General features: G+C 41.2%; 1 protein-coding gene across 16 annotated transcripts in view; it reads left to right on the plus strand.

Moving 5' to 3' along the window:
* APOLD1 (apolipoprotein L domain containing 1) overlaps positions 1–27,921 on the plus strand; it is a 50,280-nt gene that overhangs the window by 13,298 nt on the left and 9,061 nt on the right. For 3 of the 16 annotated variants that reach the window (XM_032347360.1, XM_032347366.1, XM_032347363.1), the window contains exons 1-7: positions 7,214–7,389; positions 9,677–10,113; positions 18,836–18,902; positions 21,226–21,454; positions 22,782–22,929; positions 25,177–25,305; positions 26,369–26,473. The gene's annotated coding sequence lies outside the window, so the exon portion shown is untranslated. The other 13 variants (XM_032347367.1, XM_032347370.1, XM_032347361.1 and 10 more) reach the window with 13 other exon arrangements.

Here is a 27,921-nt window from a genome sequence, read left to right on the forward strand (position 1 = left end):
GGAGGGGGGTGGGAGACACGGGGTGGCTGGGTGATGGACAGTGGGGAGGGTGTGTGCTATGGTGAGTGCTGTGAATTGTGTAAGACTGATGAATCACAAACCTGCACCCCTGAAACACATAATACATTATATGTTAATTAAAAAAAAAAAGAAAAAATCTAAATCTAAGGCAGTCTTCCTCAGCGGGCCACGGCAATATCTCAGTGAACCAGGCCATGGCAGACTTGTAGGTAAAGTCATGTCTTCGTGTAGGACGCCTAGCTTATGAGGGAAACTAATAACCTCCCCACAAGGCTGTTATCAGGAGCCACTGAAATAATGTATCTGAAAGTGCTTTATAAATACATTATTATAATGTGGGGAAATGGTGGCTAAAGCAAGTGTTACAAAATGTCAGCTATTGTTAATAAGAGTGCAATTCAGTATTAGGCCCACTTGGAGAAAGCTGATTTATTCAAACATGGGTCGGTGCCTCATGTATTTGAAAAGTGCATTTTTCAATACACTTGTATTTTTGAAAAGTTTTTTTTCAGAATACATCCTCTCCCTACCTGTGATGTTCCTTAGCATCCATTCCCATCACTCCCCACTCTCTCCAATTTGCATCGTCTTTTCATATAAATGCTTTCTTCCATTCAGTTTTAGCAGCTGGAACATGCATTCGGTTTCCTTAGTCGTTCTGTTCTGTGTGAAGCGAACATTGACTACACATTATTCTTTACTTCAGGAACATGAGGACAATTCAAAGCCAAGGGCATGTTGGAACACTGGATAATCCGATGTCACATGGCCCATGCTTGGAATAATAGGTATATTTTCCTCAGGCCTGGCATCTCAGACCTGCTTTGTAGGACCAGTGTCTCATTTCTAAGCACAATATTTCCTAATTACTCAAATGAGAACAAGGCCATGTTGATATGATATAACTGCATTAGTGCTGGGCATGATTTCTTCTCTGGTAAGCTGACTGAATCATCATGATAGCTAACATAACTGTATGAATTGTGGCTCTCGCACCTGGAATGAGGGAGAGTGACCTATGTAGCTTTGACGCAGCTCCTTTGCACAAAGTTCAGGAAAATATCTATCTGACAGGGAGTTCTGTATCAGTTTTCCTTCCTTCCTTTCTTTCTTTTTTTTTTGTATATCAATTTTCTTTTTTCCTTCCCTCCTTTTTTCCAATAAAAATGTATTGAGCACCTACCGTATGCTAAACATTAGGTATAAAAAAAATCATCCCTGCTCTTAAACCCCTAAGAAACTCAAAAGGTGTGTGTGTGTGTGTGTGTGTGTGTGTATGTGTATGTGTGTGTGTGTGTGTGTGATCACAGTACAATGAGTTATGTATTAACAATGAGATAGGTTTGAAAAACCTTCTGTGAGTGTACACGTGGGAGAGGGAAATTCTGGGAAGGCTTTTGTGGAGCAGATGTTATGTTAACTATTGAAGGATAAATAGGAATTTGCTGGGCCCAAACCCAACAAACGAGAGTAGAAGGGTGATTCGTTTGGCTGAACAGACTCTACAAAGGCACCGAGGCGTGGAGGAACAAGATGAGGACATATGATGTCTAGTCTGGTCTTGCTAAGCTCGGGGAATTATGATTTGGAGTCTGTGTTAGTAATGCATGGATGCATGGCTCATGGAATTAGACATTCGGTGGGTCTATTCCTGACATTGCCCCGTGGGTATGGTAATCATCTGCTACAATCTGCTTTTTGTAGGCAAAGATTACTTTCCTTTTACTTCATGGTATAGAATTCTGGGGGATCAGTAGAACTCTTATTAAAATCAGTTCTCTGTGTGGACTTGGACAGGAGTGAAACTGAACCCTGAGTTGACTACCAGTTGCCTTCTGCCACTAAATGGAAAATACTTAGAGAGTAGGCGCCACAATAAAATTACCTTACATTATTTGAATTACCTGTTCTGGTAAATAATGCTGGATTTGAAGAGTCACACCAGCTCCTTTTAGCCAGACTAGGATCACACTTAGGTGGTTTCCTCTGTCTCTTTTCTCCTGTGCTTTGATCTATTTCCTACTAAGTGCCTAAAACAGAGCCTTCCCCGTAAGTAAAGAAGCTCCTGGTCCATTTTACTCTGGGTTTGAAAGGATGCACAGAAGGGAAGTGTGAGAAGGGACAGATCTAAGATAGGCGAAGCCGAGATAGATGTAGTCATGTGGAAGGAACAGTCAGAGGAGTCTCAGGGCTCTTCAGTATCGCTTTTGTGTTCTGTTACTGGATGGAGGCAGCCTTGGAAAACATGGTCTCAGGACAGAGTCAGGCGTGGGTTTCAGGTGACTGGCTTGAGGACTCCCATGTGGCCTTGCTAAACTGTTTTGAGAACCCCACTGTGATCCAACACACTTTCACTCAGCCTTTCTTCCCTCCCACTCCCCTTCCCTCACAGTCAGAGATACATCATGGTTTGACAGCTTCCACAACTTCTCTTGGCTCCTCCTCACTTCCTCTACAGATGTTTACCCTAGTAAATTTCTTTTTTTTCTTCCCTTTTGGGGGAAACAGGCTCCCTGCAACGTGGGGCTTGATTCCAGGACCCTGGGATCAGGACCTGAGCTGAAGGCAGAAGCTTAACTGAGCCACCCAGGCGTCCCCCTTAGTAAACTTCTTGCGTGTCTAATTCCATCTTGGTGCCCGCCTCTCGGAGGACCCAGCACAATACTGCCCAGAAAGGGCAAAGGAATGCTGTTTTCAGTTCTAATATTCCCCATTACCGAGATTTGCCAGTAGGAAAATGGATCAGAAGAAACATTTCAAAAGAAAAGAAAGAACAAAAAGCATGTCAATAAGTCAAGAGAAAGCTGTTGAGAAGGATTAAGGTTAGATAAAATAGAGATGATAGGATAGGAGATACAAGAAGATAAAACGATTTAAAAATATTCGAACAAGCATGACGCGAAGATGGGTAAAATCAGAATGCACTGTCGTGTGGTGGCACGCCGGCCCCGTTAAGGCCTGTTTCATGGGCAGAACCTTCACTTGTCTCTGGCTGAGGCTCGTAGAATAAAAATCCTCACTTGGAGTGGCAGTTTAGTAACTGAAATTGTCCAGTTTGATGTTTGATCAAAACTCCATCTTCATTCAAGTGAAAACCTTTTCTTCTTACCTATTGACGGGGACAAGAAGGAGCCTACGGCCTTTTAAATTCTAGATAAAACCCATACTCTTGTCTCTTCTGCTCATTCTAGTTGCCAAAGCAAGTCACGTGGCCAACTCCAAAGCTAAAATTCAAGGAAACAGACTTATTCCTGAGTGATAAAACCTGTAAATTACAGGTGAAGTGTGTGGATAGACGGAGGAGCAAAGGTTAGGGCCAGTAATTCAGTCTTTCCTAGTGCGGAGGGGAGAAAGTCTCTTAATTAGCTGTGCTTGGCTCCTGTGTCCATCCCTTGACCAACAGTCCCTGAGGCCAGGGTGGGGACATGGTAGTATGATTGAAAACTCTAACAGGACCCTGTGCTTGAAGTGAGGAAGAAGAGCTTTTTCCCCAAAAGAAGGAGATGCTGATCTGGGAAGAGAGGAGGAGTGCTGGAACCAAGATAAGCAACGTCTGCTACTGTGCCTTGGCTTGTTAGTCCTTGTAATCGCTCTCTCACACAGGTCCTACTAATATCCTCTTTTCAAATCTGAGAAAATCGAAGTTGAGAGAGGTTATATAACTTGCTCAAACTGACACATATGAGTGATGGAACTTTTTGGATTAAAAAAATAGAGGTACCGGGACGTGGCTGGCTCGGTCGGTAGAGCAAGGGACTCTTGATCTTGGAGCGGGAAGTTCACAACTCACATCGAGTGTAGAGATTACAAAACAAAAGGTAGCTGGGGAGGGGTTGCGCCTGGGTGGCTCGGTCATTAAACTTCTGCCTTTGGCTTGGACCGTGATTGTGGAATCCTGAGATCCAGCCCTGCTTCGGGTTCTCTGCTCAGTGGGAAGCTGGCTTCTCCCTTTCCTACTACCCCTGCTTGTGTTCTCTCTCTTGCTGTATCTCTCTCTGTCAAATACATACATGAAATCTTTCTTTTTTTTAAAGATTTTATTTTTTATTTATTTGACATAGAGATCACAAGTAGGCAGAGTGGCAGGCAGAGAGAGAATGGGAAGCAGGCTCCCGGCTGAGCAGAGAGCCCTATGCGGGGCTCGATCCCAGGACTCTGGGATCATGATCTGAGCCAAAGGCAGAGGCTTTAATCCACTGAGCCACCCAGATGCCTCCATATATAAAATCTAAAAAAAAAAAAAAAAAAAAAAGAGGCACCTGGGTGGCTTCATTGGTTAAGTGTCTCTCTTTGGCTCAGGTCGTGATCCTGGGTCCTGGGATGGAGCCCTGCCTTGGAGTCCCTGGTCAGCGGGGAGTCTGCTTCTCCTTCTGCCTCTCCCCTCCTGGCTTGTGCTCTCTCTCCCTCTTTGCCAAATAAATAAAATCCTTAAGGAAAAAAAAAATAGATTTATCTATTCATGAAAGCTACAGTAGTCAAGAGAGTGGTGGTATTTATTGAAAGGATAGGCACCAAGATCAATGGAACAGAATACAGTGTCCAGAAATAGACACACCCATTTATTGTCAACCGATTTTTAATAAAAGCACAAAACCAATTCATTGTAGGAAGGATAAACTTTTCAGTAAATGGTGTTGAAACAAATAACAACCATACACATGTACACACACACACACACAGACAAGAAGAGAAGAGAAAAAAGAAAAAAAAAGAGGAAAGAAAAAAAGAAAAAGAATCTTGACGTATACTTTTCACCTTAGGCAAAAATGGATATGCAAAAGCCTCGTAATGGATCATAGACCTAACTGTAGAATGTAAAACTATAAAGCTTCTAGAAGGGGTGCCTGGGTGACTCAGAGGGTTAAAGCCTCTGCCTTCGGCTCCGGTCATGATCCCCAGGGTCCTGGGACTGAACCCCACATCAGGCTCTCTGCTCAGCAGGGAGCCTGCTTCCTCCTCTCTCTGCCTGCTTCTCTGCCTACTTGTGATTTCTGTCTGTCAAATAAATAAATAAAATCTTTTAAAAAAATAAAGCTTCTAGAAGAAAATGTAGAAGAAGATGTCTGTGAACTTGGATGAGGGAAAGATTTCTTAGATATGACAATGAAAGCACGATTCATGAAAGAAAAAAATTGTTAATTGGACTTCATCAAAATTAACAACCTTTATTGTGTGAAATGACCATTAAGAGAATGAAAAGACAAACCATAGTCTAGGAGAAATAGTTTTGAATCACATATCTGACAAAGGACTTGTATACAGAACATGTAAGAATTTTTAAGATTTATCAATGAGAAAACCACCCAGTTAAAAATGGACAAAAGATTCTTTTAAAATTCTCTATATGAATTTGTATATATGTGTGTGGTTGTGTGTGTGTGTGTGTGTATATATATATATATATATATATATATATATATATACACACACATACACTTTTAAAAATGATTATATTTAGGGCACCTGGGTGGCTCAGTGGGTTAAAGCCTCTGCCTTCGGCTCAGGTCATGATCCCAGAGTCCTGGGATCGAGCCCCGCATCGGGCTCTCTGCTCAGCGGGGAGCCTGCTTCCTCCTCTCTCTCTGCCTGCCTCTCTGCCTACTTGTGATCTCTGTCTGTCAAATAAATAAATAAATAAATAAATCTTTAAAAAAATGATTATATTTATTTATTTGAGAGAGAGAGAAAGCAAGCAAACAGGGGGAGGGGCAGAGGCAGAGGGAGAGGACAAGCAGACTGTGCTGAGTGCACAGCCCAACATCGGGCTTGATCCCACAGCCCGGAGATCATGAGCTGAGCTGAAACCAAGAGTCAGTCGCTTAACCATTTGGATGACACAGGTGCCCCATGTATATCCTTTAAGTAATACTTTATTAGTATAATCCAAATTTTCTGCATGAGACAGACATTAAGGGGGATAATTTTTAAAATTTCATGCAGTTGAGCAATTTTAGAGGCTGCTTTTGTTATGTATCACATTATAAGGTAAAAATATAGGATGTATAGGTTTTCTGCCTTTCTGATACTTATTATATTTTTTTAGCTAAGCTGTCTAAAAATAGTAGTCAACATGGATTTAGTTAAAAAAAAGGTTCTTCTGTCTTGCCATTAAATTTTTACTATTACAAAGTTATTTTTATGTCATTTATTATTTGATATAATTTTTAAAATTGTGTTTTATCTTAAAAATTTTTTATTTTAATTTCAGTGTTAACATACAGTGTTACATTAGTTTCAAGTGTAAAATACAGCGATTCAATAATTCTACACATAACTCAGTGCTCATCATAATAAGTGTACCCTTAATTCCCTTCATGTATTTCACTCATTGCCCCATCCACCTCCCCTGTGGTAAACATCAGTTCTCTATAGTTAAGAGTCTGTTTTTTGGTTAGACTTTTTTTTTCTTTATTTGTTTCTTAAACTCCACATATGAATATTTGTCTCTCTTTGACTGACTTATTTCACTTAGCGTCATACTCTCTAGATCCACCCATGTTGTTTTAAATGGCAAGGTTTCATTCTTTTTTATGAGTAATATATATATTACATATATAATATATATTTATGTATCAAGTCTGAGCTGGGCTTTGTGCTCAGCGGGGAGCCTGCTACTCTCTTTCCCTCTGCCCTTCCCCCTGCTCGTGCTCGCTCGCTCTGTCTCTCTTTTTAAATATTTTATTTATTTATTTGAAAGAGAGAGAGAGTGGGAGAAAGAGCACAAGCAGGGGGAGAAACAGGCTCCTGACCGAGCAGGGAGCCTGATAGTGGGGATCAATCCCAGGACCCAGGTGAAGGCAGGTGCTTAATTGACTGAGCTACCCAGGTGCTCCAGTAAATAAAATCTTAAAAAATAAAAATAAACTGCACTCCTCTTGCTTACGCCAGTGTTCTTGAAAACACGTTCCTAGCTCCCGGCCTCCCCTTGCACGGGTGACTTGACCTCATTGTAAACCCAGTTTCATGTGGTGTCTGTCCCCGCCTGGAAATCCATGTTCCTGATCTGCTTTTCCACCACCAATTAACCCTACAAACTTGTGCCTGCTTAGACCCCACACTCGCTTCACCCTGACCTAAGTTCTTCTTCCCTCTCCTTTTTGTCTGCTTGGAATTTTGTTTTCTGTCTGTGTGCCAGAGGGAAAAAATGTATCATAATGATGTAGCCACCATGCCTCCCCTCTTGTCTGCGGGAAGGCTGAAGGCTTTGCGGCTCGGCTCACTCTAGAGGGCTTGTTGAATTAAGCAGAGTGCCTGGCAGGGAAGAGGATGAAAATGCTGAGAGAAGACCAAATTGCTCTCCCCACCCCAGGCTGAGGGTGAACCTTGAAAGAAAAGTTCACGAGAAGGTTGAAGAGGCAGAAGAAATGGGTGAGCTATAAGCTGTAGGGCTTTTGAGGAAAGAGAAACTTGATGCGTATTTAAAAGGAAGGTTTCCTGTATGACCTGTACGGGTATTGTTGTCTTTGCCTCCCTAAGAAGCTGGCTGTGTGGGAGCTTGGAGGCAGTAAGTGCTGAGGTTGGCCTTAAGTAAGGCAAGGGCAGGATGACCCCAAACAGCCCAAATAGTTTTACGTGGGAAGAGTGAGGCAAGGGAAGGCCTCCCAGTGGCATTTGCTCAGGCCTCGCGGATTCTTCAGAAAGCCTGCAGGAAGAAGCTACGCCTCAGAGCAGTCCAAGAAAGAGAGACATGAGGGCATTTACCTGCCTGCCCCCTCCTGTCTCCATTTCCTTTGGCCAAGGTTTCCCCCTACAGGGAGCTAAACCCCCTGAACTCCCTGGGGGTGTGGTCTGGCCACTCTATGGCCCCCCTCAGAAAATCAAGTTCATACCTTGCGGCTTGGCTGTTTCACTGCAGTCTGGAAGTGGGGTGACTTGCATGGGTGGGGCACTGACTGCCTGAAAGACTGGAAGAGGAAGTGGAGGGAATCTGAGAAGTTTGGAAGCATTTGTCCCTGAAACTGAGAAAAGCTTTTATTTATATCTTGCTCCAAATTGTATCGTCTTTTGTTTTTGTTATATTTTTGTTTTTTTTTTAAGAGAGAGGGAGAGAATCATAAGCAGGCTCCATGCCTAGTACTGAGCCTGACTTGGGGTTCCATCTTGTGACCCTGAGATCACGACCTGAGCCGAAATCAAGAGTTGAACGTTTAACGAACTGAGTCACCCAGATGTCCCAATGAATCATGTTTTTAAGTGCAAAGCTAATAAATGTATGAACTGATGTGTTTTCACAAAAACTTGAAAAACTACTGGGGAAACATTCCCTAATGCTAATTGATAATACCCCAGAAATTTTTCTTTAGAATTCCAGATTATGGGGTGCCTGGGTGGCCCAGTCAGTTAAGTGTCCAACTCTTGGTTTCAGCTCAGGTCTGATCTCAGGATTGTGGGATCGAGCCCAACATTGGGCTCCCCGATAAGCAAGAAGTCTGCTTGGTTTTTCTCTCTCCCTCTGCCCTTCCCCCCAAAATAAATAAATAAATCTTAAAAAAAATCTAGATTATAACCCTAGCACACAGTCCTACCTGGTGGGAGCTTCGACCATTTTGGTTTAAAAACAAAAACAAAAACAACAAGTTGTGTAATTACTCAATAATACATATAGTATTTTTATTAGTTTTAAAAAAAAATCAAGCAGAAATTGCCCTTCCAAGTGAAGGCAGTTGTTTTAGACTTTTCTCTGCCCTTTCTTAAACTCAGTGCTGAACTGAAAAAGGGCATGATTTAATTGGCAGATTTGGGGAAAATAAAGCGGGCATGCCCAGTTCATTTGCATCCACTCTCCTTCTTGGAATCGAGGGAGCACGAGGTCTGCTCTCAGGGCAGCCTGACGCCCCCACCCACAAGGAGGCAAGTCCCCTTTGGACGAGACCTGCTGGCTCTCACTCCGGCTGGGTGTCGGGAAGCTCTTCTGACTCAACCCAGCTTTATCAGGAACTAAGTAATACTTGGGCCTTCTTCGTCCACTCCTTTATCTTAATTCTTCATTTGTTTTAAACTCAGAAAAGGAGACAGGGTGCTATTTATTGGGTTCTGCTTCAGTGTTCCAGCCTGTCGTATGCTGGCCAGAAAGTGGACGTGTAAGAAATAAGGTGCACAATTAGGGAGAACCCGTGAATACCCGGGGAGTGACGGAGGCCTCTGGAGTGGCAAGGGTTTGGCCTTGGCCCTGCGGTCTTGCTCCTTAGTGTGCATGCAGGACATTTCGATCTTGGCAGTGTGTATAGGCTTGTATTGAGCCAGGTGGGTTTTCATGGTGGTGCACTTGGCTCTGAACAGTGCGGGCCTGGGAAAAAAGGCCTTGGAAAAGCCACTCTGAATCTCTAAGAGGGCCTTGGCAAGGGCACAGAGGCCATAGAGAAGGACTTAGCAGAGGCCAGCAAGCTGAAGAGACCTTAATAAGCAGTTCAAGCCGAGGCAAGGATTCAATTATAGGGAGAGAGAAAGTCTTTTCATATACTGCCCTTTAAGATATTAAAGGAGTAGAAAAGTATTTGCTCTTTTTAAACAGTGGGGGCAGCTGGGTTCTCTTTGGACCAGAGAGCACGGGTGAGAGACGAGTTTTCAGTGTGCTAGTACTAGGTCTGGGAGGGTAATGTGAACAAACAGTCCCAATTTTAATTCCTTTTTTATGTTGCTTTGAACTATCTTCAAGGGCAAAAGTGGATGGACTAAGTTTGCATTGATGTGGCTCAAGAATCCCTCCCTTTACTTGTCCTCAAGTTGCTAGACGCCAGTTATTTAAATATGATGGAGAAATCCTCCCCAGGTGATGATTTTCTTAGGCCTAAGCAATTCCACTAGAAAGGGGTGGTGGAAAAAGCCCCTGAAGCACAAGAAGAAAAATGCTTCCTGGTTATTGTGGGAGCTCTGTTACTGGACGGAATTCATCTTCACTGCAACGCTATGGCGCAGGCACCTAAAGGTCAAAATGGCCATGGAAATGAAAGGGTTCTGACCAGCTGGGTGGGAAAGAACAGCTCCACAAATAAGGTCGAATGACTGAAGGTGTTTCTACTGCACATTTCTGCCTTTGCAAGAAGGTACCCCCGACCCCAAGTGCCTTCCCAGAGGTGGGGCGTCCTGGTTCTGGTAAGTGCAAGGTGCCATTGTGCAGAAATTAACATGTAGCTAGTAGATTTCTCCTAACTGGGTTTTAATTCACAGTGCACATGTTCTGGATTCTTGGTCTCAATCAACTGGCTTCTTGGTGAGGCTGCTATCTTTGTGATAGTCTTTGGCAACCCAAAATGCTGATGCTGGCTATTTTGCTTGAGATACTTGTGAAAAAATTGTCTTTTCTGGCTATGTAGAGCTGGTGCTATATGATCAATTTGCATCTTCTACTAAATCTGTAGACTCTAGGAAAGAGTACATTACAGACTTGCTGGTGAAACCGTTGTTTTCTAATTTAGGGGTCTTGTAGGAGCTGCTGCCATTCCAGTGAGATCTGGCTTAAGCTGTAGTTACTAAAGATCCTTGACTCAACCCTGACATTGAAATCCCCTTCAACTGAGACAGAGCGGAATAAAAAATTGGGGAAGATGAATTTTGGACCTTAATTTTTTTGAATTCTAACCCACAAAAACAAGATAATTTTATTTTGAACCTTACTTTCTTTGAACTTTCATGTCTCATGATTTGGATTTCATTCCTTGGACCTTATTTTCTCTCTAACCATTTGATCAAAGGAAGAGAAGAGGTTAATGTTAACAAATCTTTTCCCCTCAACATTATTGGCATTTTGTTATTGGGGTTTTGTTGTGCATATTAATATTGGAATCACGTAGTTTTGTCATATGATCCTCTGATTTCCTCTGCCGACAACACGGACAGGCATGATAAAAACAGGTGATAGGAAAATGAAAATTTCAACCTTGGATACAAAATGGCATTGAACTATTTAATTAATGCATTATAGGGAACTATTTTGGAACCTTTTGTGAGTGAAATCTCTTCCCCATCACTGTTCCTGGGAGGGCACCAAGTTGGCGGGTATAAGAGGGAAGGGTGGCCTCTTGAAGATGGAGCAAGACTGTTCTGATAGGCTGCTGGGACCCTCTCTTAATGCTGGGACCCTCTCTTAAGGATGTCAGATACACCTCTGGTTGACAGAGATTTAATGTCTACACCAGTGGTTTAAGAGAACCAAAAAATCAAGGGACTATTAGTGGGAGAATAATTCTCCCAACTTTTGATATTACCTTCTGTCATAGGCTGAATGGTTCCCCAAACATGTCCATGTCCTAATCCCCAGAACCTGTGAATATGTTACTGTATATCAGAGACTTTACAGATGTGAGTAAGTTAAGATCCTGAGGTAGGGAGGTTATTCTGGATTATCTGGTTGGCCTGATGTGATCACAAAGGTCCTTATAAGAGGGACACAAGAGAAGTAAGAATCAGAGAGGAAGGTGATGCGATGACAACCAGAGATGCAACTGATGATCATTGGCAATGGAGGAAGGAGACACAAGCAAAGAAGCACAGGCAGCCACAAATGACAAAAAAGCCCAACAACAACAACAACAACAACAACAAACCCTGCCAGCACAACAACAACAACAACAACAACAAACCCTGCCAGCACCTTGACTTTACCTGAAAATGGATTTTGGACTTCCGACCTCCAGAACTACTAGAGAGTAAAGTTGTGTTGTTTTAAATAACCACATTGTAATTTGTTGCAGTGGCCACAGGAAATGAATACACCTTCCATACTTGAGAGAACCTGACTTAGTAGATCTTTTGTGTCTTTGGAGAAGGCGATGTAATCTGATGGGTGAATCTGGAATAATAAATCGGACACGATTGGCTTGTTTCATTCTTCTTCCTCTCTGGGAGCCAGTCAGCCCAAAAAAACACAACATCTGCCTTTTCCAGGGCAGGGCTACACAGGTGCACTTGGGGATGTTGGGTTTGGCTGGTTATATCTGTACAATTGGGTGGTTCAGTATTAGGAGGCTCATTTGCCTTTCGTGCTAAACTACATTCTCCAGTGGCTTTTTATCAGGAAAGGTGATATTTTGGTTCCTATTTACTATTTCTTGAATTATTTCTCTCGTGTATAATTCAAGCATGGTAAAAGGGTGAACTCAAAGATAATGGATTGAATAAAAATGATGCAACCTTCTCTTCCAGCTCCAAATTCTGTAAGGAATGGAAAAGATAGATGAAGAAAATCAAACTTCATGGAAAACAAGAGGGGAAACTTTCCAGGGACCGGCAATTATGACAAAAATGTCTGCATGTCATAGGACCAGGTGAAGAAAGTCTACCATAGCTAAAACTAGAACAGTGATTTTTTTGCTGTAAAATATAGGAAGGACACCCTGAATGCTCATTGCCCCAAAGGGATAGATGCTATCAGCAGGGAAATGTTCAAAGTTCAAATAAATTGACCAATTCAGGTACCAGAGCAGGAATATCTAGATGGTTTGATCCTTCCTCACCACCCCTTCAGCCAGATGGTAGTCATGGCAGTATCTCTCGCCCATGGGAAGAAAAATGGCGAGGAGGGTTAGAGTAAGAAAGTAAGGAAAGACCCCACCTTCAGGGTCTAGTGGTATCTGGGAAGAATGAGGAGAACCTGCACCAGAACACTCTCTACCAAGGTATAACCAGTGATACCTTCTATCCTTCCTCAAAACAGGTTAAGATAAGTGATAGAATGTAGACCTAACAGGGGATGTCTTCTAGAGATGAGCAAAAAATGAAGACTGCCAAACTTGAAAGAAGGCCACCGTGAAAGAGATGGAAGAAAGGCAACAACAGATGGTCACAATTTCTGAGAAAATGGAGTTAGTAGAGCAAGAGGATTAGGACTTTACAATAGGTTATGGTTTGTGTTGTGAAAGAAATGTGAAGGTTTCATACACTTAAGTATGAATAAACTGGAGATTATGGGACTTATTGAAATAATAAAACGGCTAAATCAAGTTTGCTGAAAAACAAATTAACAAACTGGAAAACAGAGCTATGAAATTCTCTATAATTAAGATAAGTGAAAGATCCAGAATTCTAATTTTTATCTAAGAAGAGTTCCAGGGGCACCTGGGTAGCTCAGTCGGTTAAGTGGCTGACTTTTGATTTCAGCTCAGATCATGATCTCAGGGTCCTGGGATAGAGCTCTGCATCAGGCTCAGTGCTCACTGGGGAGTCTGCTTCGGAATACTCTCTCTTCCTCTGCCCCTTCCTCCTGTTCTCTCTCTCTCTCTCCCCTTCTCTCAAATAAATAAATCTTAAAAAAAAAAAAGAGAAAAAATATAGAGTAGGGAAGAGAGGCAGAGCATTTAAATAAGTCCGGAAAGAAGGCTTGATTGAAAGCGCCTACAAATAGTATGAAATTTATGAATAGAAGAGATAAGGAAAGAAGCCTTAAAATCTTCCAGACAAAACAAATAGAAGGCCTGTAAAGGAGGGAGACTCAAACCAACATCAGATCTCTCATCAACAGCACTGTATTAAAAAGGAAAATCAAAAGACTAGTAGGATGGTGAACCTTATATTAAGATTCATAAAATGCAAATAAAAACAATAATATGAAAAAAAAACCAAAACAATAATGTGATGCAATTTTTAAGCCATCTCGGCAAAAATAAATTTAAGTATGATACCAATTGTTGAGGGCATAGAGTCATAGGACCTACTCTGTACCACTAAGGGAAGATAACTGGTTTGTCCACTTCGGAAAACAATTTGGTCATTTCTGGAATAGTTACAAATGCACATAACGTAGCCCTAGGATTCCACGCTGAGACATTCACTCTAGAGAAAGTCTTGCTACAGGAAGTCAACAAGACTCAGAAGAAAATATTCAGAGCAATTGTTAAAATAGAAAATTCTATTGTTAAAATAGAAAAATTGGAAGCATGCATTAGAAAATGTATTAGAAAAATGAGTAGTTAACTTGGGTTCTTTTCTTTCTCTTTCTCTCTTTTTAATTGTTTTTTATGTTAGTCCCAATAGAATACATCATTAGTTTTTGATGTAGTGTTCTGTGATTCATTGTTTGTGTATACCACCCAGTGCTCCATGCAATCCACCCTCCTTAATACCCACCACCTGGCTCACCCATCCCCCACCCCCTCCCCTCTGAAACCCTCAGTTTGTTTCCGGGTGTCCATAGTCTCTCATGGTTCATCTCCCTCTCTGATTTCTCCCCGTTCATTTTCCCCTTCCTTCTCCTAATGTCCTCCATGCTATTCTTTACGTTCCACAAATAAGTGAAAAGAAGGCCCATATGCAACCCAATGTTCATAGCAACAATGTCCACAATAGCCAAAATGCGGAAAGAGCTAAGATGTCCTTCAACAGGCAAATGAATAAAGAAGATGTGGTCCATATACACACTGGAATATTATGCAGCCATCAGAAAGGATGAATGCCCAGCTTTTGCATCAACTTGGATGGGACTGAAGGAGATTATGCTGAGTGAAATAAGTCAAGCAGAGAAAGTCAATTAACTTGGATTCTGTTTATAAAAAGATTACTACAAATCAATCTGATGAGATTATGATTAAGCTTGAGCTTCACATTCAGCATGGTGATGACTTTCACCAATGTAATATTGAATGAAAAAAGCAAATTGTCAAAAGAAAATACATTCAGTAAGATATAATTTATATAAAATTGGAAACAACCAAAAAAATACTATGTATTGGGGCGCCTGGGTGGCTCAGTGGGTTAAGCCGCTGCTTTCGGCTCAGGTCATGATCTCAGGGTCCTGGGATCGAGTCCCACATCGGGCTCTCTGCTCAGCAGGGAGCCTGCTTCCCTCTCTCTCTCTCTCTCTCTGCCTGCCTCTCTACCTACCTGTGATCTCTCTCTGTCAAATAAATAAATAAAATCTTTAAAAAAAAATACTATGCATTGATTCAGGATACATATGAAGTAGATAAAACCTAACGAAATGCATGGAATGATAAGCACCAGATGCAGGACAGTGTTTACCACTGCAGGAAAAAGAGGAGGATGTCATCACTAAGAAACAACAAATCAAAAGAAGTAACTACAGAACATTTGCATCAAACAATTAAAATCTTAATTTTTTTTTTAAAGATTTTATTTATTTGTCAGAGACAGAGGGAGAGAGAGCGAGCGAGCACAGGCAGACAGAGAGGCAGGCAGAGACAGAGGGAGAAGCAGGCTCCCTGCCAAGCAAGGAGCCCGATGTGGGACTTGATCCCAGGACCCTGGGATCATGACCTGAGCCGAAGGCAGCTGCTTAAGCAACTGAGCCACCCAGGCGTCCCAAAATCTTAATCAAAGATATTGAAACATATAAATCCCATATATGTTGTGTATATATATCCAACAGGTAGAGAAATACCATTTTCTTTAATTCACATAAAACATGTACAAAAATTGAGCATGTGGTAGGACTGTTTTCCAACCTGTATAGTATGTGGGTCCTGTATACCAGGGGCCAGAGGTTTGGGGATTATAGCCTGACTCCTACCAGCATCCTAATCTGGGGCTCTAAATTCCTTTTGCCCTCAGGAGATGTGCAAATATCGTTTTCTATATGTAACATGATACCAAAAGATTTGGGAAGCAGATGCTTGACCATAAAGAAAAGCTCAATAAATTTCAGGCCTCATGCAGTGACTACAATGTAATAAAATTAGAAACTGAGAATAAAAAGAACCACCCTCAAATCTATACACTTAAAAATTAAGACTACAAAGAGGCATTTCAATAACTCTTGGATTAAAGGGAGAGTCCAAATAGATGTAACATTATTTAGAATTGAACAAAAAAGAATACTATATATTAAGTAAGACCCATGGAATGGAACCAAAGAAGGAAATCTGTAGTTTAATTAATTAATTTTAAAAATTTAATTATTTATTTTAAGTTGTCTTTCTACCCAGTGTGGGTCTCAAACTCATGACCTTAAGATCAAGAGTCGCATTCTCCACCACCAAACTGAGCCAGCCAGGTGCCCTGGAAATCTGTAATTTTAAATGTACTTTTTTAGAAAACAAGAAAGAAAATAAGTGACTAGAATATTAACCCAAGGAGCTAGAAAAGTAACAAACCCAAAGAGAGTAAAAGAAAGGAAATACTGTAGATAAAATGGGAAACTCAGGAATATACATCTGACTTTTTTTTTTTTTTGAAAGTAATCCCTACACCCAGCCTGGGACTCGAATTTACAGCCCCGACTTCAAGTCACATGTTTCAACAACTGAGCCAGCCAGCGGCCTCCATCTTACATTTTTATTTGCTAACTCTGGCAACCCTAAAATTAATGAAAACAGAAAATGAAGTTAGGATTTTTTGGGGGTGGAGAACAAGCAATTAGATAAACTTTTAGAAAGTTTAATCAAAAAAGAAAAGATAAACTTGACTTTGGGATAGAAAGAGACATATTATAGAGATTTTTCAGAGTTACTAGAGAATACCATGTGTAATTTGTGTGCCAGTATGTTTAATGAGATGGACAATTATTGCAGATAACTTAAATGTCAAAAATTGAATCCACAATAAGTAAAAAATCCAAAATACACCAACAACCACAAAAGAAATTGAAATGACTGTCAAAGGAATACCCACTAAAGAGGTCCATGGTCTAAATGCGGTCTGTGTTTTACAATGAATTCTCCCAGGCAAAGAACAGATAATTCTCATCCTATCCAAGCCTTTTCAGAGCACAGAATCAAATGGAAAGCTATGTGACTCATTTTATAATCCTGATGACAAGGACAACCCAACAGAAGAAACAGACTTAGTCCCATATAGGAGCACAGAAGAATCAATCACTCACTCAACAAGCAAATCTAATTTGGATGTGTTCTGAAAGAATAATGCATCATGACTAATTAAAATTTACCATACAATGTAAGAATCATCTAAATTAAAATTGTTAACTAGATTACCACATCAACAGATTCATTTACTAAGTGTTTAATGAGCTCCCGTTACCTACCAGGCACTGTACTGGGAACTGAGAAAACAACAGCAAACCAGCAGCTTTAAAAAATGTTTTAGTCAACTTTATCTGAAACCCTATCATAAGAATCAGAATTCAGTAAATCTTTCATTTGAATAAAAATGTAATCACTTAAGTAATAGTAATTTCCTAAACTAAAAATGAGCAAAAATTCAAAATGAGTTTTAAACAGAGACTTTTTTTTTTTTAAGTCTCTAGTTCAGGGGTACCTAGGTGGCTCAGTCAATTAAGCATCTGACTCTTGATTTTGGTTCAGGTCATGATCTCAAGGTTGTGAGACCGAGCCTTGCATTGGGCTCAACGTTGGGCATGAGCCTGCTTGAGATTCTCTCTCCCTCTCCCCTTACCCCTCCCCCATTTTATCTCTTTCTCTCTTAAAAAAAAAAAAAAGAAATAAAAATAAGAAGTTCAGCAGTATGGGGCGCCTGGGTGGCTCAGTGGTTTGGGCTGCTGCCTTCGGCTCGGGTCATGATCTCAGGGTCCTGGAATCGAGCCCCGCATCGGGCTCTCTGCTCCGCAGGAAGCCTGCTTCCCTCTCTCTCTCTCTCTCTCTCTGCCTGCCTCTCTGCCTACTTGTGATCTCTGTCTGTCAAATAAATAAATAAAATCTTTAAAAAAAAAAAAAGTTCAGCAGTAGGTGTGATTGAAAGCTGAATCAACTCTGAGGAGAACCCACCACATCAAGATACAGGGATGGTGGAGTGAAATAGTACACAAGAGAATAAAACCAGGCAAATGTTTTGGTGAATGGGTATTTCTCATTGCTTCTGAAGGATGTGGTAGGCTAGGAAAAAAGGGATTGGTAGAAAGGATTTTGAGGGGGTCCATACGGGCTTTCTGGATATACAGGAGGGAGAAGAGGTCCCCTGGACACACTGGCAATGGAGGGCTGTGAATTAGCGAATGAGGCATGTGATAATTAAATCTGTTGTCAGTTTGCTAGGCCGTGGTGCCCAGTTGTTTAGTCAACCACCAGTCTAGATGTTGCTATGAAGGTTGTTTTTTTATTTTTTAATTTTTAAAAAATATATTTAAAAAATATTTAAGATATTTAAAAAATAAATAAATTGTATTTATTTATTTGAGCAAGAGAGAGAGAGAGAGAGCACAAGCAGGGAGAGTGGAGAGGGAGAGGGAGAAGCAGTCTCCCACTGAGCAGGGAGCCAGAAGTGGGGCTTGTCCAGGAATCATGACCTGAGCTGAAGACAGATGCTTAACTGACTGAGCCACCCAGGTACCCTGAAGGTTATTTTCTCAGATGTGATTTACCTTTATATCAGTAGATTCTGAATGAAACAGATTACTCTCCACCATGTGGGTGGGCCTGGTCCAATCAGTTGAAGGCCTTAAAAGCAAAGACTGAAGTTTTTCACAGAGGCAAATCTGCTTCCAGATTGTACTGTCTACTCCAGCCTGACTTTCCAGCCTGTTGATTTCACACTCAAAATTGCAACATCAACTTTTCCCTGAATTTCTTGCCAGCCAGCCTGCAAGAAGTTCAGACTTGCCTGCCCCACAATTGTGTGAGCCAGTTCTTTCAAATAAATCTTTCTCTCTGTGTATATCTTATTGGTTCTGTTTCTCTGGAGAATCCTACTACAGGGCAGAAGAACAAAGTCTGTGAACAAAGGAGAGACTGACTGGAGAGACATGAAAAGATCTGTTCTCAGATGAAACTGTCCCTGTAGTTCAGAACTGTATTGGAGATGACTCTGCCAGAGGGAAAAGTCTGAGTGGTTGCAGGGAGTTTGGTTTATGTTTTGGTGCTTTTATCCTCCCTGTGATACCAGCAGCCAATTTCTCAGATTTCTCTTTATCCGTTCTTTTCCATCAAATCTGCTTCACCACGGAATCCAGAACTGGACCCGTGTGGCTCTTCATAAGCAGCCTCCAGATTTGCTGCTTCCCATGGCTCTTTATAAAGGTGGGCATTTTGTGAGGATAACTCCACACCATCTGAATTTCTTAATATGGCTAATCTCTTCAAAAGTTTTACATTTTCCTCCATTTAGTTTAAGTTGTTGAGTGAGCGTCCCTCCTGCCTCTGCAATTGCTTCCTGTTCTGTTTTCTGGTATTGTTTTTACCTGTAAAATACACCTATAATTTACCATTTGAATCATTTTTAGGTGTGCAGTTCAGCGGCATTAACTACTTTCACAATGCTGTGCAACCATCACCACCACTGATTTCCAGAACTTTCACATCATCCCCAATGGAAGCTCTGCCTCTGTGAGGCAAAAACTCCTTCTTTCCCTCTCTTCCCAACCCCTGGTAACCATTCTTCTACTTTCTCTTTATGTAAATTTGTGTAGTCTACCTACCTTATAGAAGTGGAATAATACACTATTTGTCCCTTTTTAAAGTTTTTTTTTTTTTTTTTTTTTTTTTTTAAGTAAACTCTACCTGGGGCTCAAACTCACAACCCTGAGGGCAGTAGTCACGCACTCTTCCAGCTGAGCCAGCCAGATGCCCGCCATACTTGTCCTGTCTACAGTTGCTTTTTAGTTGAATAAAAACTTCTCCCAGGCAAGAAAACTATGAAATCTTCCAAAAATTGTTGCCCACACCATCATCTCCAAAAAAAAAAAAACTCAGAGACTAGAACCTAGACTCATGTTTTCAGGCAACAAGACCACAGCTAGAAGGTTCTCCAGGGGAGGCCTGAAGCCCAGTTCTGAGGCAATTCATGATCCCTTTGTGGTGCACACGTTCACTACAGACCATCTTGTGGTGGTTGTTGGTCCACCGAGCCACAGCAAACGTCACCCCTCTTCCCAGAACACCCCACAATCTTCAGCTAGAGCCAATCCTGCATTGATATCAGTCAAGGGAGCAGGCCCAGGGCTTAGAGAAGCACACTGAAGAACTCACTCTACACTCCCTCTTCTCATCCACACTTTAAACATAAATGATTTGTTTTGCTTAACTTTTTACTGAAAAACAAAACAGATTAGAAAACGACACAAAACAAATCACTATAAAGAGAACATCTTTGTAACCACCACCTGAGTCAAGAAATAGAACCTTGTTAGCCACCCCAGAAATTCTTTTATGTGTTCCAGCCCCATCTCAACCCCTTGTCTTCCCCCACAGGTAACCTTTCTTTTGGTTTTTTGAATTACTTTATTGAGATATAATTCATGTACCATGCAGTTCATGTATTTGAAGCATGGGATTAAATATTTTTTAGTACATTCACAGAGTTATGCAACCATCTCCTGACTTTTCTAGAACTTCCTTATACTCAACACATATAGGAAAGGCAGAAAAAGCTTAATTTATCAGCTTTCAAGATACTGAATTATTTTTCTTCCATACTTCAGAAGTGAACTGGTTAATTGAGTTTTTTGTTGTTGTTGTTTTGGTTTGGGTTTTTGTTTGTTTGTTATAAGTAGGCTCCATGTTCAATGTGGGGCTTGAACTCAAGATCCTGAGTTTAAAAGAGTCGTGGGCTTTACTGACTGAGTCAGCCAGGTGCCCCTATTTTGGGCTCTTTTTTTTTTTTTTAAGATTTTATTTATTTATTTGACAGAGAGAGACACAGCAAGAGAGGGAAAACAAGCAGGGGGAGTGGGAGATGGAGAAGCAGGATCCCTGCTCCCTTGCTCCATGGGGAGCCCGATGTGGGGATCGATCCCAGGACACTGGGATCATGACCTGAGCCAAAGGCAGATGCTTAATCAACTGAGCCACCCAGGCGCCCCTGTTTTGGGGCTTTTTAAGTGATTATATACTCATAGTTTTTTTTTTTTTTTAAGATTTTACTTATTTATTTGACAGACAGAGATCACAAGTAGGCAGAGAAGCAGGCAGAGAGAGAGAGAGAGAAGAGGAAGCAGGCTCCCCGCTCAGCAGAGAGCCCGATGCGGGGCTCGATCCCAGGACCCTGGGATCATGATCCGAGCTGAAGGCAGAGGCTCCAACCCACTGAGCCACCCAGGCGCCCTTCTACTCATAGTTTTAAATATAGTTGATGAGTTTCATCTATTGCAAATTATTAGTGAAGCCCAAATTATCTCATCTTGGCCAGAATTGCCTCCTGGGTCCCTTTGAGAGCTTTCTTGCGATCTGATATGATGAGCTGCTATCAAGCATGTCAGAAACCTTGGTAATTTAAATAATGTGATATTGATGTAGGACCAAGCAAATAAATTAATAGAAATATGGAGACTTAGTAAGTCATAAGGCCATGCAGTAGACATCTGTTGGTTTTTTTTTCCCCCAACATTTATTGCATTTTCTCTAGGAACAGTCTCCCAAAGTGTATTTTGGCTATCACTGCTCATTCCTTCAGCCTCACTGAAGTGTGTTGAGAGGGACTGACAGCATCATCAGCTCTAGCTGCTGCCTTGATGGACTTCAGCCAATCTGCCTATCCTATCACCTTGTTTAAGTGACTGTTGTAGAGATGGGTCTGACCAGAGTCCACGAAAGGCAAGAAGACATTCACTGGGTCTTCTAGGCTAGGTGTTGGGGTAATTTGCCTTCCTTTTGATATTAAATTTCTACTTCTTACCATACATACATATTATTAGAAGAATAATAATCTATTTTTCTTCTAATCTAATCTATTATTAGAATAATTAGATTATCTAATAATCTAATCTATTATTAGAAGACACAGAAAGGTAAAAAGCCATATTGATAGATTGATAATTGGGTCACCTGATGTCAGGACAACAAACACCATGAGTATAATTAAAAGACAAACAACTGGATGAAAGTAAATATTTCCCATATATAGAACAAGAATTAGTACCCAAGGGGTGCCTGGGTGGCTCAGTGGTTTAAGCCTCTGCCTTCGGCTCGGGTCATGATCCCAGGGTCCTGGGATCGAGCCCCATGTCCGACTCTCCGCTCAGCGGGGAGCCTGCTTCCCCATCTCTCTCTCTGCCTGCTTCTCTGCCTATTTGTGATCTCTGTCAGATAAATCAATAAAATCTTAAAAAAAAAAAAAAGAATTAGTACCCAAATCACTGTGAACCTTCTACATTTGGATAAGAGAAAAGGCAATCCAATAGAAACGTGGGCAAAGGATATGAGCAGAAAATTCACATAAAAGGATACAGAAAAGGGAAAAACCCCAAACATATGAAACGTGCTCAGTTTCACTCATAAGCAAGAAGGTGCATTTTAAAATTAGGGCACAAGTTTACAAAGCGTGGACATATCATACGTAGTTCAACCATTTCTCTAGATGATGGAATTTAGATTATTTTTAATTTACTACACTCAGTGCACAGTGGACATCTGTCTTGCCTCCTTGAATTTATTTCTACTTCTGAGATATTAAAACTTGTAAGCTTAAACCTAGAACATGATAGCAGACATCTTGGGGTCTGGGCCCCAAACAGAAGTTGTGCAGGTTGTGAATGTCTTCTGCAACTTACCATCAGAATGCTCTTTGGATTTTATTCTTAATCATGTGCTTAATCTAATACACTTAGGGACTCCTGGAACTTTTTCTGGTCAGATTAGTTCAAACAGTCAGAAATTGTTCTCTCTCCTTGAAATAAAGCTGATTGAAGGATTACATTGTCTGAATAGCTGTAGGATTCAGAAACTCCTTTATAAAGACTTACTTTATTTTTAGGTTTAAAAATATTCATGATTTCTCTTGGATTAATGGTCTAAACGGGCATGTTTTACTGGGGCCTTCCTTTCTTGTTTATTGTCGCTGTAGCTTGTTTGTTGCTCTTTGTACGTACGTTCCAGGGAAAGGAAGTTGTTGACTTTGACTCTCTGCCCAGGAGGGAGAGAAAATATTTATCAAATTCAAAATATGTATGCCTTTTTTTCCAGCAATTTCACTTTTAGGAATCTCTCCTACAGAAATACTCACCTGTATACAAACATACACATGACTACACCCAAGAATAGTCACTGTACCACGATTTGTAATAAACAATTCAATTGAAGATATGATAAATGGCCACCAGTAAAGGAATGGGTAAGTAAATCATGACCTGCCCATAAATTGAGTGACAGCTACATATATCACCTTGGACAAAAATATATGTATATAAGAAGGTCCTGGGCATCTGGGTGGCTCAGTAGGTTAAAGCCTCTACCTTTGACTCAGGTCATGATCCCAGGGTCCTGGGATTGAGCCCTGCATCGGGCTCTCTGCTCAGCAGGGAGCCTGCTTCCCCCTCTCTGTCTGCCTGCCTCTCTGCCTACTTGTGATCTCTATCTGTCAGATAAATAAATAAAATCTTTAAAAAAAAAAAAAAAAGAAGGTCCGGGGAGGAAAAAGAACTCACTCCCAGATGGTTCAAATGAAGAGATTTTCAAAATAAGATTTTATTTATTTATTTATTTATTTATTTGACAGAGAAAAAGAGAGCTCACAAGTAGGCAGAGAGGAAGGTGGGGTGGGGGGTAAGAAGGCTCCCTGCTGAGCAGAGAGCCCAATGAGGGGCTCGATCCCAGGACCCTGAGATCATGACTCGAGCTGAAGGCAGAAGCTTAACCCACTGAGCCACCCAGGCACCCCTTTTAAAATGAAAAAAAAAAAAAAAAACTTTTTTTAAGATTTTGTTTATTTATTTGACAGAGAGATAGAGAGCACAAGTAGGCAGAGCGGTAGGCAGAGAGCGAAGGAGAAGCAGGATTTCCAGTGAACAGGGAGCCTGACGTGGGGCTCGATCCCAGGACTCTGGGATCATAACCTGAGCCAAAGGCAGACACTGAAGAGATTTTTCTAAAAAAGGATTTCATTTACTTATTTATTTGAAATAGAGAGAGAGAGGCAGATGGAGAGGGGGCAGCACACTTCCCGCTGAGCAGGGAGTTCAATGTGGGTCTCAATCCCGGGACCTGGGGATTTGATCTTCTAAACCGAAGGCAGACACTTAACCAACTGAGCCACCCAAGTGCCCCTCAAATGAAGAAATTTCAAGAAAGGGGTTACTTACAGAGGCTGAGCAGTGTTAGGCCAACAAAGAAGAGATGGGAAATTCCTACAGACTAGTAATAGTGGAAAGCCATTACCCACCCGAGGGCTTCGGGTACAGGGGAGAGGACAGAACAGGAGCCCAGTGACATTTGGAACGATAGAGGCAGGGCCACCAATGGAACTCTAGACAAAAAGGGATGAATCTACTGCAAGAGACAGAGCTGCTGCTGGTGAAAGCAGGCAAAGAACACTCTGACTTCTTCCCTCCTATGCTCTGATCTCTTGCTAGTCCCTCCCATTGGCTGGCCCCAGTCAGAAACATCTGGCAAAGGAGGCTAAGTGAAACCATCCATAAGGGTCAGCCTGCTGGGACACGGAGTAGGACAGAGAGAAAGTCCAAAAAATGACCTACGGGGATAAGAAAATGACTAGCACGATGTTTATATTATATTTTTTAAGTGAAAAAAAAAGTTGCATAGCAATATATACAACAGTATGCTACTTTCGTAAAAGAAACTCACAACACATATTTGCATAAACATTAGATAAGAACACGTGGCAAACTATGAACCTCAGTGTTGCTTCTAGAGGGTGAGAACAGATGGAGAAGGAAAACTTTCTACATTTTTATATTACATAAACATGTTACAAAAAGTACTTCTTTGGTGGCTAGGGAAATCAAGATAACTATATTTCCCATGAAAACAGAGTATTTTTATAGTTAATGTGAAGACCAAGTAGGAGAACCCCTAAATGATTAATAGTTAACTCCTTCGTGGGCGCTGCAGAGAGAAATACTCCCCAATCCATGTTAATTATTATTATTATTATTTTTAAAGATTTTATTTATTTACTTGAGAGAGTGAGAGAGAGAGAGAGAGAGAGAAAACACAAGTTGCGAGGGAGAGGAGCAGAGGGAGAAGGAGAAGCAGACTCTTCACTGAGCAGGGTGCCCCATGCGGGGCTCCATCCTGGGACTCCAGGATCATGACCTGAGTGGAAGGCAGACACTTATGTGACTGTCCCACTCAGGCGCCCCTATTATTATTATTTTTTAAAGGTTTTTAAGTTTATTTTTAGCGGGAGAGGAGGGGGGTGGGGCAGAGGGAGAGAGAAAATCTCCAGCAGCCTCCATGATGAGTATAAAGCCTGATGAGGTGCTTAATCTCACAACTCTGAGATCACAACCAGCGCAGAAACCAAGAGTCAGCTGCTCAACCGACTGAGCCACCCAGGCGCCCTACATGTTAATTATTTTAATGTTAAAGAGTAGATTTTGTATGCTGTAGTGTTGGTTAGGTTTCTCTGTTATAAAGATGAGAACTCAAAGTCTTTCAAGGAATAAAAGGAAACTAAGGATACACAGATGGCTGATGGAACACAGTGATGGAGAAAAAGAAAAAGTGAGACTCTTCTGTTTGCTTCCAGGTAGGTCCCTGTCTCTCTCTTGTTCCCGGCAAACACACCTTCTCTGTTCTTTGGGGGCACATAATAGGCAAAATGTAGCTGACTCACAGATCTGGACTTCCATACTTCAGTTGTGGCCACTGAGATGAACTCAATTCTCTTTGGGTTCATTTTCTAAACTCCCAGGAGAAAGAATCGGATTGGCCAAGTTTGGTTCAGCGGGGTACCTCTGGTCCAGTTGGCTATAGTTGGGTGAAACAGGATCATGTAATGTAGTACAAACACAGATCCTGGAATCTTCTGGAAGGAGATGAAGAGATACTGTTAGACCAAGGGTAGGGGTTATGTTCCTAAGCGACCTGCTACAGTTCCAGACAAGGCAGAGAAAATTATAAATTGATGAGTTAAAAATCACTTTTAGATTGTCCCATAGCTGAAAAGTAAAAAAAAAAAATTTTCTGAGGGAGCCAGGACTCAAGCCTGGTGCAGAGCTTCTTATAGAATATGCTTTCCCTCTTTTTCAAAGGTAATTTAAAATTTTTTTAGCATAGAAAGTAAAGGCAGAAATACTTTTTTAAAGTGCTAAATTTTAGGAAAAGTGGATTAAAAGTTATTTTCTCACATAATTCATAAACAGATAGAGTTGAAATCCTACTATAGAAACCATTTATTCATTTTTTAAAAAAGCAAATAACCAGAACAGTAACAATCCACTTTCAGTGTATTGGAAGATACATCCTTGCTTCACTACAATGTTTAATGTGAAATGACTAAGTTCGTCTATAAAAAAATAGGCTTTGAACAAAGTCAAAAAAGAAAACCAAAATCCAACATTCTCTTGCCTATAAGAGACACGCTAAAAATTAAACCCTTCAAGGAGTCTAAAAGTTGGGGGAGAGCTTAAAATTTATTATGCCTCTGTACATACAAAGCCAGCAGGTGTTCTAATCCAGGTTGCAATGATTATTGTATATGTGTGAGAACTTGAGAGATAATGACTAAGCTTGGGAAAGGGAGAGACAAAGGTAATAGTTTTCTGGTGTCCTGTCCTGGGAGATAAGAGAATCTTTATGGCTATTGGCAGGGTGTGGACTCAGCTGCAGTCTTTCTGGCACCAGCGGAAGAGGCTTGTGGTAAAGAAGATATGCTGTAATGGAGCCTATGGGGCAAATGCTTCTATGTTAATGAGGTAATGTATGTTTCACCCACGTGATCCCAGGTGTGCTGTGCATGTGTGCACACCTGTGGAGGGGGAAGGAGGACAAAATCAAACTGGCTTCAGGGAGACTGGGCCAACCAAAGAGCTCTCAGTGTCAGATTTGTCCAGAAGAAAAAGTAAGATTATATATTTTTTTCCAAAAGAAGACAATGATGACAGGTTCTCATTTTAAAAATACAATGTGGGGGCACCTGGGTGGTTCAGTGGGTTAAAGCCTCTGCCTTTGGCTCAGGTCATGGTCCCAGGGTCCTGGGATAGAGCCCCGCATCTGGCTCTCTGCTCAGCGGGGAGTCTGCTTCCCCACTCCCCACCCCCATCTGCCGCCTGCCTCTCTGCCTACTTGTGATCTCTGCCTGTCAAATAAATAAATAAAATCTTTAAAAAAGAATACAATGTGAAGCAATGATTTTCAAAATTATATTATACTGAATCAAAAACAAATTGATCAGGGAAACAGAATTGTGCTTCTAGAAATAGATGTAGACAATAGTAACAAATCAATATAAGACAAATTAGCCCATGTATGGAACACATTTATCAGAAAGCATACTATTGTTCTATAAAAGTGAGAAAATTATTATGTCAATCTGGAGAAGAATTAGCTTAACTTCCATCAAGCACCATTATAAACTCCAGGTAGGTCAAAATAGATGAAAACATTTATGGTGGATGCTTTCTTTTTCTTATTTCTTTTATTCCTTAGGCATCGTTTTCTCTCTCCTCTGACACCCCACCATAGTTTCCTACTGTAAAATTTCTTCTCCCTGAGTATAGGTAGTGTTAGTGGGAGGGTAAAGTTCTGTGACTATCTTGCATTTGATTCACTCTCCCTTTCTCTACCCAGTGCAGACAGGGGATGGGCACTTGACCTAAGCTCGGCCAAGCCAATGGTCACTCCTAGAATTTTGATGCGTAAGCTGATGCCAGTACAAGAAAGAGCAGGGGTTGGTCAGTGGCATCCAAACAGGCCATTCCAGCTGTAGGACAGCTGCTATCCTTCCAGCTTTGGTTTGGCAGAGCTCCTTGGTTCATTCTCAAGCACGCTCCTGCAGACACATATCAATAGTTTCCAATAGTTTGATTATATTAGCCAGAGTGAGATGATTTTTATATTCCCAGAGAGACTCTAATTCCCGAGAAATAATTGAGGATGAAGAGAGTATATGAGATGGCTTGTGGTGTCGTAATTCATCTTTGAATATGTATCTCCTCCACAAGAAAAGCACTCTGGTAGACGGCCTGATGGTTTGCATTTCTTCCTCTTGCCTCCTGCTGTGGCAGGAGTTACTTCTTTATCCCATCTTTGTTGGCCATGTGACTTGGTTGACCAATAGAATGTAAGTGGGTATGCTAAGTACCATGTCTGAGCAGAAACTTTAAGGATGAGTTGCCAATTTTGTTTCAAAATAGATATTTTC

This window comes from Mustela erminea, chromosome 6 (assembly GCF_009829155.1).
Source record: "Mustela erminea isolate mMusErm1 chromosome 6, mMusErm1.Pri, whole genome shotgun sequence".
Classification (NCBI taxonomy): Eukaryota; Metazoa; Chordata; class Mammalia; order Carnivora; family Mustelidae; genus Mustela; species Mustela erminea.